General features: G+C 39.3%; 1 protein-coding gene and 1 pseudogene across 3 annotated transcripts in view; one reads left to right on the top strand and one right to left on the bottom strand.

Annotated features, from left to right (window-relative positions):
* TMTC2 (transmembrane and tetratricopeptide repeat containing 2) overlaps positions 1–21,429 on the bottom strand; it is an 842,237-nt gene that overhangs the window by 384,455 nt on the left and 436,353 nt on the right. The gene's annotated exons all lie outside the window — the stretch shown is intronic.
* On the top strand, positions 10,250–11,424 carry LOC114885302 (annotated as a pseudogene).

The raw sequence follows: 21,429 nt of genomic DNA, 5'->3' as shown, positions 1-21,429 counted from the left end.
GTATGTAAAAATAACTTCCAAAATCTTTTTGGTTACTAGAAACCTTAAAGTTTTGCTAAGTTAAATATTAAGTTAACTTCACTGAATATCTAGATCATTTCCAAATAAGATTAAATAATGAAACATTGGTTATTGTATATAGGTTTAACTACTGTTTGCTTCCTTTTACAGAGGAATTAAAATATTTGGGTCTATTACTAAGCATGTCTTATGACGCACTGAGAAATTTTTTATGAGAAAGCACATGTTTCTAAGAAGTACTGGATTGGCCAGAAAGTTCATTCGGTTTTAAGTAAAAATAAGACATTTTTCACTTTCACCAAGAATTTTATTGAGCAATGTTATACACTAACCGAACGAAATTTTTGGCCAACCCAATTTACAAGTATGCCAATCCATAGAATGCTAATTTAAAAGACACTTCATAGGGCTTCCCTGGTGGCACAGTGGTTAAGAATCCACCTACCAATGCAGGGGACACGGGTTCGAGCCCTGGGCCAGGAAGATCTCACATGCCGCTGAGCAACGAAGCCTGTGCACTGCAACCACTGAGCCTGTGCTCTAGAGCCCGCGAGCCACAACTACTGAAGCCCACGTGCCACAACTACTGAAGCCCACGTGCCACAACTACTGAAGCCCACGTGCCTAGAGCCAGTGCTCCACAAGAGAAGACACCACAATGAGAAGCCTGCGCACCGCAATGAAGAGTAGCCCACGCTCCCACAACTAGAGAAAGCCTGCACGCAGCAACGAAGAACCAATGCAGCCTAAATAAATAAATACATTTATAAGAAAAAAAAGAAGGCAGTTCGTAATTGTTTACCTCTTACTTTTCACTAGAAATTAAAAGTTTCTAAGGGTTAAGAAATCTAATTAATATGTGATTAAATCTACTAGAAATAAGGAAAGCATACCTGTATGTAAAGAACGTACATGTATATTGTGGTAAGAAAAATACGAGGAATAACCTTCTTACATTATATTGTAAGAACATTTCTAATGTTCTAGAAATTATATGAAATTCCTAAAATTCTGCTAATGTAACAGTAAAATGTTATCAGTCATAATTCTACTTATCTTCAAATTCTATGTGTTGCAGAAATAACTAAATTTACCTGTCAACTGCATTATAATGAATCAGATCTTTACTATGCTTTTGGCATTTATAGACAATTTTTTTTTTACTTTGACACTTTTGCAAAAATGTTTCATCTTCAAGAAGATTCATAGAAAGAATTTTTGACAAATATATGTTTCTGAAAACTTTCATTTTATACCACTGAACTTGGAAAGAAAATACAGAACTCTAATGGAAAACTGATGGCTTCAAAAAACTGTTAAAAACAGATCAAGAACAACAAGAACTACTTACAAGGGAGTCAATGAACTAATGAATATGATTACAATTTTCATGACTTCTTATCTGAAATATTACTGCTGTTTACTCTTTGTTTTCCATATATAAAGAAACCTTTCACCTTATGCTATGACTTGCAACAATTTGGCAAATTATACTTCTATAAACAGAACTGAGACATTTATCTTTCCTCCCTACCTGATCCCTCTAGAATTTGGCAAATTTTAATATTCTTATTTTCATGGTGATATACTTTTTTACATAAATTCACTAAGAATCTGTTCTGCTTGTAACAGGACACAATTGGGAACACTGGTTATATTACCAAAGATTTGACTGGAGTGTCATAACTGAGAATGTGCCTTGAATCACATGTGACTAGACAGACTTAAGAAGCTAAGGTTGACTTTATGAAGTCAAAAAGTCCCTTGGAAAAACTGCCTGGTACATTGCTTAGAGGGTGTAAGCAGCCTTACCAGGTGATTAAAGAAGGTCACTTCCTGGAAGGTACAGGAACCATAGGAAATCTGGGGGCCCTCAAGAAGAGAGGAGTTTTCCCAAATCCATAAGTATTACAGATGAGTCTGCTGCAAGTTATTGACTTGGATTCCTGGCCTCAGAGGCATTTAAAAGTTCAGTCTGGAGAGTCCTTATGAAAAGTTCCAGCAAAGCATTGTTAATAGAGTCTATATGCTCAATCACTATTCTTGCTGGAATTATGTAATCAGGCCAGGTTTATTAAAACTAGACTTATTTTACAAACAGATTAGCCTCAATTTGGCTCTCTTTGGTAAAAATAAGTGTGATTTTAGAGAGGAAAAAAACAATGTGTTTCAGTAGAAACTATAATACACAATTGTGGATATTAAATTCTAGTTCCATAAATCATCTTCATTTTTCTACCTGTAAAATGGACTTGGTCCTATTTCTAGTTTCCTCAAATATTTGGCTACAACTCTCCAAACTAGTGTTTCCAATATTTCACCCACATTTTACTTAGAATGATTGAGAGAAAAAGCTGTCCTTCTCCTGAAGCCCTGCAAACAAAAGCTGAACGATTTGATATAGACTTAAGAGAGACCACAACAACAGTCCATGTTTAGACAATATTTGAGCCTGTTGCTACGTGAGCCACTCAGAAAATTTACCCAAACACTCGATGACATCATCAGAGACACTTAAAATATAAAACAGGAAAATCTGTCAGATTGTCGCTGCTTGCCCTCACTCCGGCTGAAGATGCTTTGAGCCTGACATCTAGAAATCTCATCTGGCAGCTCTCAGGATCCAGAGACTGGTTTTATAATTTGTTCCAATCATTAACCATTGTTTTTCTTTCACCCATAGAAATGCATCTTATTAAAATCCTGACTGCTTGCATATTATAGGCTTAACTCTGAGCCCACCTGCATCAGCGCCTCTTGAAATGAATTTAACTGGACTGACCTATTGTCAGGACTAAGTGACTCAATAACATGGAACAATCTACCAACTCAGCTTCTGCACTGTGAAATTTCTTGGAGAAGTTTCAAAGGTGGGAGTGTAGGGCAGCAAAATTTGCCACCCCAAAATGTGTCCTTTTGGCATTAATTTAGGCTGATTATTTTTAAAAAATTGAAGACTCAGAAATGGTGGGATCAAGATGGCAGAGTAGGAAGACTCTGAGTTTACCTCCTCACAGATACATCAAAACTACAACTACAAATAGAACAATTCGAAAAGCAACAACTCTAAAAGCAACTCTAAAAGTTAACACATTAACAAAATGAAGAATAAAAATCACATGTGCATCTCATTTGATGCAGAAAATGCATTTGACAAAATACAACATCCATTCATGAAAAAACTCTTAACAAAGTTGGTATAGAGGAAATATACCTCAACATAATAAAAGCCATTTATGACAAACCCACAACTAACTTCATACTCAATGGTGAAAAGCTAAAAGCTTTTCCTCTAAGATCAGGAACAAGACAATGATGCTCACTCTCACCACTTTTATTCAAAATAGTATTGGAAGTCCTAGCCACAGCAATCAGACAAGAGATAAAATAAATCCAAATTGGAAAGGAAGAAGTAAAATACTCACTGTTTCCAGATGACATGATTATTATACATAGAAAATCCTAAAGATGTTACCAAAAAACTACAAGACCCCATCAATGAATTCAGTAAAGTTGCAGAATACAAAATTAATATATAGAAATGTGTTGCATTTCTATACAGTAATAATAAACTATCAGAAAGTTTTAAAATCCCACTTACAATCAAATCAAAAAGAATAAAATACCTAGGAATAAATTTAACCAAGGAGGTGAAAGACTTGTACTCTGAAAACATTAAGACATTGGTGAAAGAAATTGAAGACAACACAAATAATTTTTTGTGCTGTGGATTGAAATTAATATTAAAATAGCCATACTATCCAAAGCAATCTAGAAATTCAATGCAATCCCTATCAAAATACTCATGGCATTTCTCACAGAACTAGAACAAATAATCCTAAAATTTTTATGGAACCACAAAAGACCCAAATAGCCAAATTAATCTTGAGAAAGAACAAACCAGGAGGCATTACACTCCCTGATTTCAAAGTATACTACAAAGCTATAGTAATCAAAAGAGTATGGTACTGGCATAAAAACAGACACATAGATCAATGGAACAGATTAGAGAGCTAAAGAGCCCAGAAATAAATCCATACACATTTGGCCAATTAATCTACAATAAAGAAGGTAAGAATAGGAAACAGGAAAAGACAGTCTCTTCAAAAAGTAGTGCTGTGACAACTGGACAGCTACATGTAAAAGAATGAAACTAGACCATTTTGTCACACCATGTACAAAAAAGAAACTCAAAATGGATAAACTGCTTAAATGTAAGACCTGAAACCATAAAACTCCTAGAAGAAAACATAGGCAGTATGCTCTTTGACACTGCTCTTAGCCTATTTTTTTCATATGTCTCCTCAGGCAAGGGCAACAAAACCAAAAATGAAAAAAATGGGACATCTATACCAAACTAAAAAGCTTTTGCACAGTGAAGGAAACCATGAACAAAATGAAAAGGCAACCTACTGAATGGCAGAAGATATTTGCATATGATATGCCTGATAAAGGGTTAGTTTCCAAAATATATGAAGAACTCATACAACTCAACATCAAAGAAACAAACAATCCAATTAAAACATGGGCAGAGGAATTTTTCCAAAGAAGACATACAGATGGCCAGCAGGCACATGAAAAGATGCTCATCTGTCACTAATCATCAAGGAAATGCAAATCAAAACCTCAGTGAGCTATCACCTCACACTCAGAATGGCTATCATCAACAAGACAAGAAATAACAAGTGTTGGTGAGGATGTGGAGAAAAGGGAACCCTCACGCACTGTTGGTGTGTTGATGGAAAGTAAATTGATACAGCCACTATGGAAAACAGTATAAAGATTTCTAAAAAAATTAGAAATAAAACTACCATAAGATCCAGCAATTCCACTCCTGGGTATTTATCCAGAGAAAATGAAAACACTAATTCAAAAAGATATATGCACCCCAATATTCATAGCAGCCTTATTTACAATAGCCAAGGTATGAAAGCAACCCATATGTCCATGGACAGATGAATGGATAATAATATATATTAATATTTAAATATATAAAATTTCTACACCTCTCTCTCTCTCTCTCTCTCTCTCTCTCACACACACACACACACACACACACACAATATGGAACACTACTCATACATAAAAAAAGTGAAATTTTGCAATTTGCAATAATATGGATGGACCTAGAGGGTATTATGCTAAGTGAAATAAGTCAGAGAAAGACAAATACTATATGTTTTCACTTACATGTGGAATCTAAAAAACAAAACAAATGAACAAATAAAACAGAAACAGACTCATAGGTATAGAGAATGAACAGTTGGCTGCCGAGGGGAAGTGGGTTGGGGGATGGGTAAAAGGGATTAAGAGGTACAAATTACTAGTTATAAAATAAATAATTCACAGGATGTAATGTACATCAAAGGGAATAGTCAGTAATATTATAATATCTTTTTATGGAGTGTAATCTATAAAATTATCAAATCACTATGCTGTACATCAGAAACTAACATAAGTCAACTATACTTCAATTTTTAAAAATTAGATTAAAATAAATATTCAATAAATAAATAACAATGACTCAGAAAGTTTTTCTTGTTACATCCTTCTTAACTGCCTCAAAGAATATAGATAAAGGGCCTGTTCCAGATAAGAGCTATCAGAGAGATATCTATAGAGAATATGACGCAGGTATGGTAGAGAAATTCAACATGGCCTAGGACCAAAGTCCACTCTGCCCTATTGCCTCTGCAGGGCCCAATAAACATTTACCCAAAATTTGGTGTTCCATCTCAGTGTGATATGCCTTCCTCCCCTCTGAAGTCCCAAACCCCTACCCCCAACATCCTCTTTAGTCTTTAACTGAAGACGGTATTTAAGGTGAGGGTTTTGGCCATTTTCAGGGGTTACTCAGTTTTCCTGGGTCTCTCCCACGTATACATATTGTTAATTTTTTTTTCTCCTGTTAATGTCTCATGTAAATTTAATTCTTAGACCAGCCAGAAGAACTTAAAAGGGAAGAAAAAAATGTTGTCCTCATCAACACTTCCATTTATACACAGTAGAAGTCTAACAAGTGCTCAATAAAATAGCCTCTCTGATGTAAACTACTGATTTCTCCTAGTATCAACTCTTTTTAAGTATTTTAGGCTATGAATCTTAATATTTGATGTATAAATTAATTACCTGGTCTTATTTAAAACTGATATTTTTGCCCCAATCCTAGAGGTTTTATTTCAGTAAATATGTGAGTTCAGAAACCCCTGAATCTGCATTTGGTCAGATGAGTTGAACAGAGACGACTCAGAAACTGAATCTGAGAAACGCCCTCAGCTACCCCTTATTGGCTTACAGCCTACTATGAGACACACAGGGTTATGAAATGAACTGTTTCCCTCCCCTCCAAATTTGTATGTTGAGGTCCTAACTCTCAGTGTGGCTGTCTTTGGAAATGGGGCCTCTAAGGAAGCAATTAAGGTTAAATGAGGTCATATGTGTAGGGTCCTGCTCTGATAGGATTAATGTCTTTATAAGAAGAGACACCAGGAAACGTACTCTCTCTCCACACGCGCACCTAGGAAAGGCCATTTTGGAATATGGCAAAAAGGAGGTTGTCTGTAAGCTAGGAAGAAAGTCCTCACCAGAAACGGAATGAGCTGGAACCTAGATCTTGGTCTTCTAGCCTCCAGAACGGTGAGAAAATACATTTCTTTTTTTGAAGCCACTGTCACCTACAAATTGGCACTTGCCATCTACCTCTACAAGGATCAAATTATGAGCCACTGCAGCTACTGACCAAAACCCCCTGAAAGGAGTTCAGGGTGGAGATCGGGAATGAGGCACTCTGTGCTCTGGGAAAAACTGGCAGAACAGGTCTTTCAGATAGATATTTTCAGAAGAAGATTTTATGAGCCCAATTCTTGCATCTCCTCATATCTAGAAAAGCACTAAAATCCTTCATGGTGATATCTGCTCCTTGTGACTAGCAATAACCTTCATGAGACTAGCAGAAAACGTCTGCAAAACATATGTGCTTGATTGCATGTACTCCCCCTTCACCAAAATCACATATATATTGACCTTCCCCCCTGCCCCCACCTCTTTGGAGCAGTTTCTCAGAGCTACCTAAAATACTGTCTCCTGGGCTATAGTCTTCATTTTGCTCCAAATAAAACTTAACTCACAACTCGCACACTGTGCATTTTTTTTTTCAGTTGACACCAACCAATTTGTGGTATTTTACTGTGGCAGTCCAAACAGATGAACATACACAGTTCTCGTCAGAAGTTGTTTATTCTGGATCCCTGGAAACTTCTCCAACCCCCTCCTCCTTGTTCCTCTCCTCAGACAACTAATCCCTTCAGACCAGTCTTACTATTTTTCAATGAACTCATTAACCTACCTGGCTCCCTAAATACTTTATTTCATCTACGGTATGTCATACATGGAGTACAGTTTTCAACACTTCAAATCTGCATAACAAAAAGACACAAAGCTATAGAAATACACAGAAAAAGTGGTAGAAACTAGTCAAGTAGCTGAATCATTCACTATCATTGCAGTCTACTTTTTCCTTCTTAAGACTTTCAAATTTGATTGAATTGGTAGTGAAATATTATATTCTTAGCCTGGGATCAATGCATAAATTCCAAGAACACGCAAATATTGTTTGTAAAATGTTGGGTATATAGAAATTTCTCTGGTGAAAGAATCTCAATGGGATCTACTGACAAGACTTCCCTTAAGGTATAAAAATCTACCTACTTGAGGGCTTCCCTGGTGGCGCAGTGGTTGGGAGTCCGCCTGCTGATGCAGGGGGCACGGGGTCGTGCCCCGGTCCGGGAAGATCCCACATGCTGCAGAGCGGCTGGGCCCGTGAGCCATGGCCGCTGGGCCTGCGCGTCCGGAGCCTGTGCTCCGCAACGGGAGAGGCCACAACAGTGAGAGGCCCGGGTACCGCAAAAAAAAAAAAAAAAAAAAAAAAAAATCTACCTAACTTAATTACAGAATGTGCTTTTCCAGATGTTAGATATATGAATAAAAGTTTCCATTTTCAACTTAATCTGGTAAAATAGTGCCACGACGAAAGAAAAAAGTCACTCATAAAATATTTAGACGCTTAGGGCTTAACATAGAGAAGGAAAAAGAAGAATAAGTGTAATAGACTATTTCAAGTCCTGTCGCCTCTTTGGATCTTTCCTGAACTCTCCAATTCAAGTGTTGTCATCTGTTCCTCAAATACTCTATTTTCTTCTGTTTGTGCTGCCCAATTGATGCTTATACTCCATATCCAGCTATCGCCACTTTAGCTTTCATTAGCAGATATTCCTTCACCTTTGTAATACTTATAAGATGCAGGTTGGAAACCTTGCGGGAATCGTCAATAAAGTCAAAGCAATGTTTGAGAGAAAACCTGCACAATAGCTACAGAACAGGATTTCTTTTTTTTAGTGCAAACACTACATTAAAAAGAAACAAGCCTGGAAAGGAGTCACTTCTGCTAAACCTCACCTAGACTTAGTATCTAACCCAACTGCCGTTTAGCCTCTCCCAGGAATGGAATTTTAAAGCAATCAGTGTGGCATTTCCTTGTCAGCACTAATGAGGTAATCTGCATGATAAGACTCCCTGCCCTTCCCTCTAAGGAAAGGTTACTCAGCCTGAAGCAATTCTTTTTTGATTGTTTTGTTTTTTGCTAATAACCTCCTTGTCCCACCTTATATCTAGAAAAGCCTTCCAATTTGCAAAACTCCTCGGAGCACCTGTTTACTAGGTGGGTTGCTGCCAGAATCATAAATCATTGGATAAAGCCGATTGGATTTTCAAATTTACTCAGCTGAATTTTGTTTAACTAATACATGTTCTCTTTTCATTGGACTTAAAGGTACTGTTTATAAGCTGCAGTGTCTTATTCATGCAACAATCTATATTGCCATGGAAAGAAATGAGTGAAACAAGGGAATATTATCTATCAAATTTAAAGACAAGAAAAAGTGTCAAGAATAATAACATTTAAAAGCAACAATTACCTTCTATAACCAAACTGACAATGGTATTAGAGTACATGTCATGAATTTGACAATTTGAGACTATAATAAGGTAAGTTCAAATCAATTAGCTTCATAAAATCAACTTTTCTTGATAATTGAAAGAAAAGTAAAACATTTAAAGGGAGCAATATAGAAAAACAATTTTTAACGGGGAATATCAATCTTTAACAGGGGAATATCATTTGACAAGCTGAAAGATATAATTTGAGAAAAAGAGTTTGAAAAAGTTTTAAGTTTGCCTTATGTAGTTCTGATTCTACTGTTTAGCAAACATTTATGGTGGATTTCCTGAAGTCAGTTTACAAAAACAAAAAAGAAAATTGGGGCTTTGAAATTCTTTTAGATTTGAAATTCTTTTAGAAATATTATAACAAAAACAGAAGAGACTTTATCAAGACACTGAATGAACTAAAGCCAATTTCGATCTAAAATCCTAAATCGAGCTCATCCAATGTTGCCTCTTAAGGTTTGTAAAATTTTTCAAAAGTAATTTTAAAGCATTTTTTGCAATAGAAATTTGTTTAACACTATATGAGAATATATAGTCCTGATTAATAACAACTTAACATAAATAAAATCAACTATGCCACAGTAATCATTTTTTTTGAAGAAAATACAAAATAATCTTTACAGGTAATTAAACATGACATTTAAATTAGTTCATGATCTATAACTGACAACTCACAATAAAATAATCTTGGATTGGACCACATCTTAATTCTTGAGTTTTCAGTGTGTTTTTACTACAAGGGAGCTTTACTTAAAGTTTTATTAAAAGGGAAATGCTAACTATAAATTCAATATTTGATGTCATTTATATTACTTAGTTGTAATTGGAATGTGGGTAATTATGAATTTACAGCTGACCCTTGAACAATTTGGGGGTTAGGGATGCCGACCCTCTGAACAATCGAAAATCTCATATAACTTATTATCGTCAGCCCTTGGTATCCAGGGTTCCTCCTTATCTTCAGATTCAACCAACTTGGGTCATATTTACTATGGAAAAAAAATCAGTGTATACATGGACCTATGCAGTTGAAACCCGTGTTGTTCAAGTGTGAACTGTATCTTCTGTTATCAAATTAGTTCTTCTTCCCCACAGATTAAATGTCCCTGAAGGGCAGTCACGTGCCAGGGGCGGGGCGCGGTGGCAGCGAGTCCCCCGGTAGCCGACGTCACGGCGCTGGGGTCAGTTGACTGCCCGGCCGCCTTCGCCTCCACAGCCGCTAAAGCCCCTGAGGCTCGGCCGGACCGCTGTCGCTGCCGCCATGGCTCAGTACAAGGGTGCCGCGAGCGAGGCGGGCCGCGCCATGCACCTGATGAAGAAGCGGGAGAAGCAGCACGAGCAGATGGAGCAGATGAAGCAGAGGATCGCGGAGGAGAACATAACGAAATCCAACATTGACAAGAAGTTCTCTGTGCACTACGATGCCGTGGAGGCGGAGCTCAAGTCCAGCACCGTGGGTCTTGTGACCCTGAACGACATGAAAGCTAAGCAGGAGGCCCTGGTGAAGGAGCGGGAGAAGCAGCTGACCAAGAAGGAGCAGTCGAAGGAGCTGCAGCTGAAGCTGGAGAAGCTGCGAGAGAAGGAGAGCAAGAAGGAGGCCAAGCGGAAGATCTCCAGCCTGTCCTTCACCCTGGAGGAAGAGGATGAGGCAGGCAACGACGAGGAGCTGAAGAGGGAAGAGATCACAAAGAAGAGGAAACTGGGGAAGAACCCAGGTGTGGACACGAGCTTCTTGCCTGACCGAGACCGGGAGGAGGAGGAGAATCGGCTCCGGGAGGAGCTACGGCAGGAGTGGGAAGCCAAGCAGGAGAAGATCAAGAGCGAGGAGATCGAGATCACCTTCAGTTACTGGGATGGCTCTGGGCACCGGCGTACAGTCAAGATGAGAAAGGGCAACGCTATGCAGCAGTTCCTGGAGAAGGCCCTCGAGATCCTGCGCAAAGACTTCAGCGAGCTAAGGTCGGCAGGGGTGGATAAGCTCATGTACATCAAGGAGGACCTAATCATACCCCACCACCACAGCTTCTATGACTTCATCGTCACCAAGGCGCGGGGGAAGAGCGGGCCCCTCTTCAATTTCGACGTTCACGATGACGTGCGGCTGCTCAGCGACGCCACCGTGGAGGACGAGTCGCATGCGGGCAAGGTGGTGCTGCGGAGCTGGTACGAGAAGAACAAGCACATCTTCCCCGCCAGCCGCTGGGAGCCCTACGACCCTGAGAAGAAGTGGGACAAGTACACGATCCGGTGATGTGACAGCAGCGCGGCCCCAGCCCCTCCGGCTCCCTGCGGCCCCAGGATTCTGGGCTCCCGGCTCCCCGCTCCCGAGACGTGACGGGGCCTGCTCAGCCCCTGCCCCTGGCGCTATTGTTTACCGCCTTTCTCTTTTATGACAGAGATATACGCGTCAGAGCTGGAGCACTTATTGTTTTTTTTATTTTTATTTTTTTTATAAATTTATTTATTTTTGGCTGCATTGGGTCTTTGCTGCTGCACATGGGCTTTCTCTAGTTGCGGCGAGCAGGGGCTACTCTTCCTTGCGGTGTGCAGGCTTCTCATTGTGGTGGCTTCTCTTGTTGTGGAGCACAGGCTCTAGGCGCATGGGCTTCAGTAGTTGTGGCACATGGGCTCAGTAGTTGTGGCTCACTGGCTGTAGAGCGCAGGCTCAGTAGCTGTGGCGCAGGGGCTTAGTTACTCCGTGGCATGTGGGATCTTCCTGGACCAGGGCTCGAACCCGTGTCTCCTGCATTGCCAGGCAGAATCTTAACCACCGTGCCACCAGGGAAGCCCTGTGCGTTTTATTTTAAAGATTTTTTTTTTATTGAGCTAAAATTCACATAACATAAAATTCACCGTTGTGACCATTTGAAAGTGTACCATCCAGGGGTATTTAGTACATTCATAGTGTTGTGAATCACCCCGAAAGGAGACCCCACGTCCATTAGCAGCTGCCCCCCAGCCCCTCGCACCCCCTAGTTTTCTTTGTCTGTATGGATTTGCCTGTTCTGGAAGTTTCACATAAATGGAATTATACAATTAAAAAAAAAAAACGTCCCTGAAGGACATCTTGAAAGAAGAATAATGAGAAAGATGACACAGGACCGATTTAAATGAAAGCTAGATAACAGCAGCCCCTTGGAAACAATCCAAATAACTTGGTCTGGGAATAACTTGGATTCTCACATAAAGTATAAAATTGAGAGAGGCGGTATGACTAGGAAGCAGCTATCTGGCAGCCCTAACATTTCATACACTTTCAAAATGAAGAAACCATCAAGTTTCTTCTTCCATTTGAGAAATCACAGTGTTTGGCTATCAGTTGGGCCCAGAATAAACTCTCAAAAAGACTGAGGTTGACTTCCATTTTTAGCAATATGTCAGACTAGTCCTAAGAAATCTTCTGGTACACAATACCTAAGAAGAGTGCACACGTGGTGACCTAGACGGGTGGGATGGGGCGGTGGGGAGGGAGGTGTCAGAGGGAGGGGATATATGTATACATATAGCTGATTCACTTCGTTGTACAGCAGAAACTAACAACATTGTAAAGCAACTATACCCCAATTTAAAAAGCAAACAAACCAAAAACACTTAAAAATATTCACTGATGAGCTGGCAGAAAAATAAGGGCAATTCTTTGAAGCCAGAATTGTCAACAAAGTACAAACACATAAAGCCCTGAAGCACTAGAAATGGCATTCCCAAGGATTTGATTTTAACTGACCATAAGCCTGACTTAAGGCGAGCATAAAAGATAAGTTTAGGTCCCCTGAAAGTTGGGAAGTCAGAATGGAGACCTCCACCTAATGCTGGACACCAGAAAAGCATTCAACTTTGCTGGATGTGACAGAAACAGTATTATATGTTGATCATAATCCTTTCTCTTCCTGGGCACAAAGGAAGGCCCATTTTCCACCCTCCCCTGCAGTTTTTTGGGGACTGTGTGACAGCATTCTGGCCAGTAGGATGTGGGTGGAAATGATGTTCTCTATTTCCAGACCTGGCCCTCTAGAGGTAATGTATTCCACACAGTACAGTTTAAAACTGTGAGAGGACAGCCCACTCCACATCAGACTTGGTATGAGGAAAATAAACCTTCATTCTCTTAAAGCCACTGAAATTTGGGGGTTTACTTTCAACTACATTTAGTCTAATAATTTTGATTATTAAAATAATTGAACTAGGGAAAAAAAAAAAAAAAAACTTGCTCCACAGAGAGAAATAATTGGAATACCTTCCCTCAACAGGATAGGATGCTGAAATTAATACTCACAATTGTGTTGGGGGAAAAAAAAAAGAGTCCAAACAAAAATTAGAGTGGCCTCAAATTGTTAGAGCCCCCAGGTACGTTGCAGATGAAATACAAATTCTCTCTCTGCAAATAAACTTTAAATCTAGGATCAAATATTCTCAAAGATACAATTCCAGGATTATTTTACAAATAAAAATAATAAGACACAGAAGGAGACAAGCCGCCATGCGCAAGAGAGCAGAAAAAATAAACTGCAGAAGTAGAAATGCAAAAGCAACAATTATTAGAATTACCACAGGGATAATATGTTTCTATTAATAAAATACCATATTAAATGCTACATTAAAATTGTAATTAAACAGTAACAGAGTTTCGAGATGTACCATGCAGATTTGGAAAGAACCAAATGTAATTTCTAGAAATAAAAATGTAATAATTGAATTTAGAAACTCCAGATTAGACACTAATTAAATTCTGAAGAGAGAATAAATGAATTGAAAAGATATAAAAATAATATTTAGAATGTAGCACAGAAAAAAAATGTAAAATATAAAAGAAGGGTTAAGAAAATAAGATAGTCATGTGTTCTAAAATATGTTTATAAAAGTTGACCCTAGTGATTGGAAGTAGAATCAAACAGAAACTCTGGAGATTTAAATCTCTTTGAATCAATTTAACAGCAGAACAGACAGAGTTATACAAAGAACTAGTAAGCTGGTGGGTAGGTCAGAAGAAATTATTCCTAATGAAACATGGGGGAAACGATGCAAAATACAGACGAGAGTAAAAGATTTAGAACAAGTAGTGAAGCAATATAATAAACATTTCATTGGACTTCTAGGAAGCCTAGAGAGAAAGGGCAGAAGGAATATTCAGACATAAGAAAATTTTCCAGAATTGATAAAAGACTCCTATTCTAGATTCAGGAAGCAAAATACATCCTAAGCACAATAAAATAAATAAATCTATAGTCAGAGCCATCCAAGCAAACTGAAAAACACCAAACGTAAAAAGAAGATTTTAAAGCCCATCAGAAAAACAGAACAACTTACAAAGAGCTTACATTTCACCAACAATATATTTCTTAACAATGGAAGGCAAGAGAGTTGGATTAAATCTTCACGAGAGAAAATTCAGTGTATACCCAATTTAACCATATTTTAAGAATTGTGGTGATTTAAAGACATTTCTATGCAAACATTTACTAAGAATATTACCACCAACAAACACTCCTTAAAGGAACTTCTAAAGAAAGTACTTCAAGAAGAAACTGACCCAGAAGCTAAGTTGTAATAAATAAATTCAATTCAAATAAATCATTGAAAGCTTGATTTTACCAAACCATAATATTAACAATGTTTAACTGATGTAGTTAAGAACTAATGACAAGAGTTGTTTTAAAATACGTCAGGACAAGAAAGCACTTTTGCTACAAAACTGCACAAAACCAGATAAGTTATAAATATCATATTTTAAAAGCATCAGAGAACTTCAGAAGCAACAAACTAAAATTCCAGAAAGAAGAAAAACTCCTTTTTGTGAGCAAGGATTTTTCTCTTTCTTTCTCCTGCAGACATTTTCTAACTCTGGGTGCTTGTGGAGGCTCTGGCTTGATCAACCAGGCCCTTGGCTACAGAAAACAGAAACTAGCAAAAATTTTAGTGATTCTGCAGGAGTAGTGGAACAAATTGGAAACCTGGGGGTTTTCAAACTCGCAACTGCTGCTCCTCGCAGAACATTTGCTAAGTTTTGGTGCTATACAGGAAGCTAAGAACTAGGCCAAAAGCTTCCTGAAGGCAAAGTGAAATCTCCAGAAGTCTTGTGGAAATAACCTAACTCAGATATACTACAGTCTTACCTTCAAGGAATTGGCCGTATTTTGAAGCAAGGTAAGCTGGAAGACTGAAGAGCTGGGCTGAGATCTCTGAAGGACATAGAGTTGAATTTTCTGCAGTCTTCCAAACTGGAGGAGACAGAGACTCACCGACTTAGAATCAAAACCCTTTGCAGGCAGAGAGGGAGCAGAGCAAACATGATGAGCAGGCGCAAAGCAGAAGTAGGCTGGGTTTACATAAAACAGAAACCCAGCCCCAATTTTAATTAACGTCTGATTGGATTCAGGTGCTCCAAGCCTCACTCTATTTACCAACAAAGGAAGATAACATAATGTAGAGCTTCAAGAGTTATAGCAGAATGTCACAAAGGAAGATCACATAATGTAGAGCCTCAAGAGTTATAGCACAATGTCCAACATGCATCAAGAAATTACTACAAGTGTGGAGACGAGAAACTATGACCAACTCTCATGAGCAAAGGAGAGGAGAGATGAGCCAGATGCTGCAGTTAGCAAACAAGGCCTTTCAGAAACCTGTGGTTAATGTTAAAAAAAACAACGGAGAAAAAGAGAGGCAAAGTAGATCAAAGGGTGGAGAATTTAAAAGAGAATTAAAATCTATAAAAGAGAATGAAATGAACATTCCGTAAATGAAAGAAAGAAAATATCTGAAGCTAAGTAATTAACGAGTTGAACAGCAGACTGAACGCAGCTGAAAACAATGACTAGTACTAGGTGCTAGTGAACTAGAAATTAGTTTTTAAAAAACTGAAGCAAAAAAAAAAAAAAGGTATGAGAAAGCACACACATATAAAAACGTAAAAGGCTGTGGGACATTGTCTTTGTTCAGGTACCCCAGAGAAAGGACTTTGATGAAAAGATTTGCATTCAGGACATTTAATAATGAGAGCTCTCCAGAAAAACATTGTTAGGAAGCTAAGCATGATTGAGCAGAGGGAGAAATTGAACTGAAATTCAATTACAAGAGAGGCCTTAGTCAATCCTGTAGAAGTTTTGGAACTGGGATGGCCCTTCAGAGATGTCCCAAATTGAGGCAAGGAAGCTGGGCATTTTAACCTCCATGTTGCACCTGTCACTGAATGCAGTATCCTCTGCGAAGGAGCCATTAACTTGGGCAAAGCTGCTCTCTTTGGCTGCCAGCCATGCCGAGCAGGGCCTCAGCTGTGAGTTGTCAGAAGTCAACATTCCTAGCGGCTGGGGGAATGAGCGAGGCATCTAGATTCACCAGAAGCTGGTTCCCCATAGCCTCTAGGATTACCCACACTTGGAGCTACCTGCTTCATATAAGTTCACCTCCCTGGAAACAACTCCAGGATTCTGGTTTATCTCTTTTCCTGTGTAAATTTGCAAGGACAAAGTTAGTGGACATATTACAGCCCTCACGATTGCAACCGTTCCTGGAGATATAATTGACATTCATAGTCTCTCTACTGACCTTTCCAGATTCACTCTTGGCTATCCCATCTACTGGTTTAGGTGCTTTATGTGTGGGGTGACAAATACTTATTCTGAGCATCTGTTCACTAAGGCTTTCTCTAGCCGTGGCTGCTGCCCTCATCCATTCACCATCAACACTGGGCAAAGAAATGACAAAGGACACACACCTAGATAATTTGGGTGGTAAATATAGTCTCTTCCACCTTCATCGTGTAACAGAAGCTCTAACTTCACCTAAGGATTAGAGTCAATTACCCTTGCCAATATAGTGACTTCTTGTCTGCTGGTCTCTTGGAATGAGAAACACAAAGTGATTAGATGGCAACCATGGAATAAAAGTTCTTAGGAATCTGTGTCCCCTGATGGAAGCATTCCTTCCCTGGGAACCAGGCTCTCTATAAACTTAGAATTGGGGGTTCAGTTAATATAAAATCCCCAAGTAAATCATCGAGAGTGATGGTAAGTGAGGCCACTCCTGTTTCCAGTTCTTGGTTCTAGTTCCTTGCATTCTAACTACTCAGGACAGAGCACCTTTTCATGGTTGCTAGTTAGGGTGTATGCTGTGTCCTGGAGGATGGGGCCCAATCCTTGTAGAATACCATCTTCCAGGCAGTACTCAGGTCGTACCCTTAAAATCCATTCAATTGCTATAGCAGGTCAAAAATTTCTGGGTGGTTTGGAAGGTGATCGGACCATTGGATATCAAGTCATGTGCTCACAGCTACAACTCCTCTGCTTTAGAGGGGTTCTTAGTATGAGGCACATTATATCACATATCTTCTCAGTGAATCAAACAACTATAAACCCTCATAGAGGGGTGCTGCCTAAGGCTCTCTGCAGGCAAGTTAAACAAACAGGAGTATGGAATACATGTCAGTTCCAGACAAATCACTGTCAAGACAAATCACTGACTTTCAAGATGTAAGGAATCTGGTGTACTCAATTTCCTACCAATTAACTCTTTGGTCTCCTCCAGGGATGGGGCCAGACTGAGGTACAACAATGGTCTCTTGCTGGCAGGTAAAACATTCATTCACCAGTAGCACCCTTGGTGAATGGGAGCCCATGCAGACCCCATCGTAGCCACCATTGCTATTTCATGTCTGAGCCCACTGTGCTAGTAGCAGAATGGTGGGTGACAGAGGTTGGCTGGCATCAAGATTTTTTTGTCTATTTTGCTGTTTAATGCCTACTGTGTCAGTTTTCCATGTATCGCCTCTTAGCTCTGAATGTCCCTTTCAATATACGCATGGTAACCAACAACAGATTCCTTTAAGATTCTCTCCTTTAAAATGAGCTTGATGTTAATTAGCTTTCTTGGTGCAGGGTGCTAGAGAAATCTTACAGGAAGAAGAGAATTCCTGGAATATTCAGTGTGGGCTGGGGGTCAGCAGTGTGAAGGGGAGGACTTCCAAATAGCCTACCCCAGTTATAGGCCTAGTGCATCGTCACTGCATTGCCTCAAAGCTATTTCAATTTTCATATTCTCTACCATAATCAACCCACAGCGAACTTGTTCACTTTCTCATCCCACCCTGGTTCACTATGTTGTGGCCATCATGCCAATTGGCTCTGCTGAGTAGGATATAGCTGGCACCTTGGGAGATTATCAGTACCAGAAGGAAATAAACTCTATACCATTTCTGAGGCCCAGCATCTTAGTCAAATTTCTAGAGGTTCAATGATCTACAAAGTGCTAGGAAATTCCCTTTAAGAAAAATTGTTATACCCAGCTCCACTTAGCACTGAAGAAGAGTCATAATGTTTACTAGGCATTTTTGGATTTTGAAGGCAAAAGTCACATTTGAGTGTTCTGCTCTGATCCATTAAACAAGTAACCATAAGTCTGAGAGTTACGGGGCTTGAAGCAAAAGAAGACTCTACATTAAGTCTGACCATAGTGAAATGTGTTTATCAATTGCATTTTATGACCCAGCAAGTCCAGTGATATTTAAACTGTCCAGGGCAAGGAGGGCTCTGTACAGAGCCTTTAGCCAACCCAAATAGGAGAATCACATTGCAAACCCCCAAGCAATAGAAGTAAAACCATATCCTCTTCTGCAAACAACAACTCTGCTTGCTACTAGGTCCTGGAAAAGACTGAATATCCCACCAGAGAGCATCCAGAGACCTTGAAACATGTCATGGACTGTTTTTTTAACTGATTTAGCAAGTTTTACTTCAGTCATGAAAGTCAGCAACTCAAAACCAAGTGGAAATGGTATAAAAGATGTCAAGCTAAAGCCAGTCTTCAAAGGCACAAGTAAGTTGAATGACCAGATGGCTCAGATGTCTGCAGCAACTAATCCTGTCGCATTGCCCCTTCTGCCTTAACCCACACTTACAGCCTCATAAGATTTCCTTACTGATCAATTGACAAGAAAAAGCATAGGCCAGGTTTACGGACAATATTAAGAAGATACCACAAGATATTACAGTAAAATGGTTTATGTTGATACAACAGAATACTATTCAACAGTGAAAATGAATGAACGGTAACTACATGCATCAAATAGATTCATCTAGGAAATGTAAATCGTTGAACTACTTTATGTAGAAGAGTATACTTAGTATAACTCCATTTATAAAAACTTCTAAGGCCAGAAAGCTAAAAATTAAAATATTTGGAGATCCATGAGAGAAAAGCAAGGCATGATTCATACAAAGTGTAGGATATGTATGCTTTTGTACATGTGGGGTGAGCAGTGGCGGTAATTCTGTTAGAGAAACACAGAGGCCTTCAAAGGTGTAAGGCCAACTGGCCCGAGGCAGGGGAACACAATCAGATTCACAGGTTGCATCAGAACCAAATTCTCCGCACCACCCAGTTCCAGAAACTGCCCTGGAGACATTCCGGACCACCCAGTTCCAGGAACTGACCTGGGGACTTTGAACCCGGCCCAGCCTTCCCGCCTTTCGAGGGGGCAGGACTAACGGTTCCCCAGGATACCCGAAAAGACCACCAAATAAGGAATACCCTGCGCCCTCCCAGATTCACCACACCCCTTTCCCTTCTTCCCCTATAAAGTCTTGCCCAACCCTCTCCCGGGTGTGACTTCTCTGGCCCCTTTCTCTCGACCAGTGAGCGTCGCCCGGGAGCGCTCCCTAATAAAGCTCACTTGAAGCTCTCCTCTGTTTCGCGGTGCCGTTTGTTAAGATCCGACCTCACAAAGGGAATTGGTGATGTTATATTTCTTAAGCTTATGATGCATATATGAGTATTAATCTTATTGTCATTCTTTTTGCTAGTGGCTCTCAATCCAGGCTGCACTTTGGACTCATCTAAAGAGGTTAAAAAACCGAGAACAAAACTCCAAAACTCATGCCCTGGCACCGACAGATTTATCCTGAAGTGTTTGTGTTCAAAGGCTTTCCAAGTGATTCTAATACATAACTGGGTTTGAGAAACATTGCTTTGCACTCTTAATATACTCTTTTGTTTTTTTTTTTTTTTTTTTTGCGCTACGCGGGCCTCTCACTGCTGTGGCGTCTCCCATTGCGGAGCACAGGCTCCGGACGCGCAGGCTCAGCGGCCATGGCTCACAGGCCCAGCCGCTCCGCGGCATGCGGGATCTTCCCGGACCGGGGCACGAACCCATGACCCCTGCATCGGCAGGCGGACTCTCAACCACTGCGCCACCAGGGAAGCCCCTACTCTTTTGTATTTTTTAGAAGACCAAAGATACCGGAAATGAAACAATTCTCTACTTAGACTTGTTGTGATGTATTGACCCATTATGCTCCATGCTAGCCAGGTCATGTGTTAGTTTATTGGCCTTTAGAGGCAAGCCACATAAATGTTCTCATGAGGTATTGACTATTCCCAGCCTAACTCAGTCAACCCCGTTTGCTCCTCTTTAATCATCACCTCATACGCTGATGAATCCTACCCTGGCTTAGCAAACTTCCTACATCAAAACACAGGCATTTTTCTTTGTGCTATCTAGGTATTCTCTGATTTTGTATGTTTCTCTTTTCTCTCTTATTATTTCACTTTTTCCTGCCTTTATGCCTTCAGGCTGTATCACTGTGGCTTTCTTCTTCCCTTGCTGACAATCCCATTCAGTGCTTTTTCCATTACTTTTCCTTCATGGAAATGTCTAAACATTGACTTAGGTCTCTTTCTAAATGAAGATTATTTTAGAAAGAAAAGAAGAGTTAAAATGCATTAACTAAGGACCTTGTCTTTTGAACTGGTAAAAGAAAAAAATAATTTAATGAGGATATTAACTCTGAAAGTCCTGCCTCAGGTTTTTCTCTACTTTTATAAGTTCCTAAAAATTATACCGGAGTGGAATCAATGGCCAAAATCTTAAATGTCACTTCTTCAGCATGGTACTTTAATATCACTAAGAAACAGTATATTTTAAATATCCTTGAATCCAAATCAAAGATATCAAATGTATAAAAATGAAAGTATGATCATTTACGATGAAACTCAAGGAACTGAGCCCAATAAAATCAATACTAGCTTTATTTTTATCATGTAAGCAAAGTGTGAACATTCAAGCTAATAACACATTGGGGAAATTTAAGACATGAAACATTTCAAATTCCCACTACTGAATGTGAGATGCTTAAATGTTAACGGTATGCTGAGAATAACTGCGATTTTTCACCAGCATTTTTGAGAACTATACTGGGATATTTCATAGCTTATGCAAGCTATTCCAAATGAAATATTTTTCCAACACCTTTGAAGGGCCACTTTGTCATCCTAAATATTTAATAAAAATAGAAATAGAATAATTTCTGAAATGGCTCTAATTTTTCAGATATTTTAATTTATTTTCAGAGTGCAAGCATCTTGAAAAGAAGGAAATATACAAGGTTTATTCAAATATTTATGACATTTTCCAAA

This window comes from Monodon monoceros, unplaced genomic scaffold (genome assembly GCF_005190385.1).
Source record: "Monodon monoceros isolate NGI ecotype Baffin Bay Population unplaced genomic scaffold, NGI_Narwhal_1 Super_Scaffold_6, whole genome shotgun sequence".
NCBI lineage: Eukaryota > Metazoa > Chordata > Mammalia > Artiodactyla > Monodontidae > Monodon > Monodon monoceros.
Note: the sequence above shows the minus strand (reverse complement) of the source record. Positions and strands in the feature narration are given on the sequence as shown.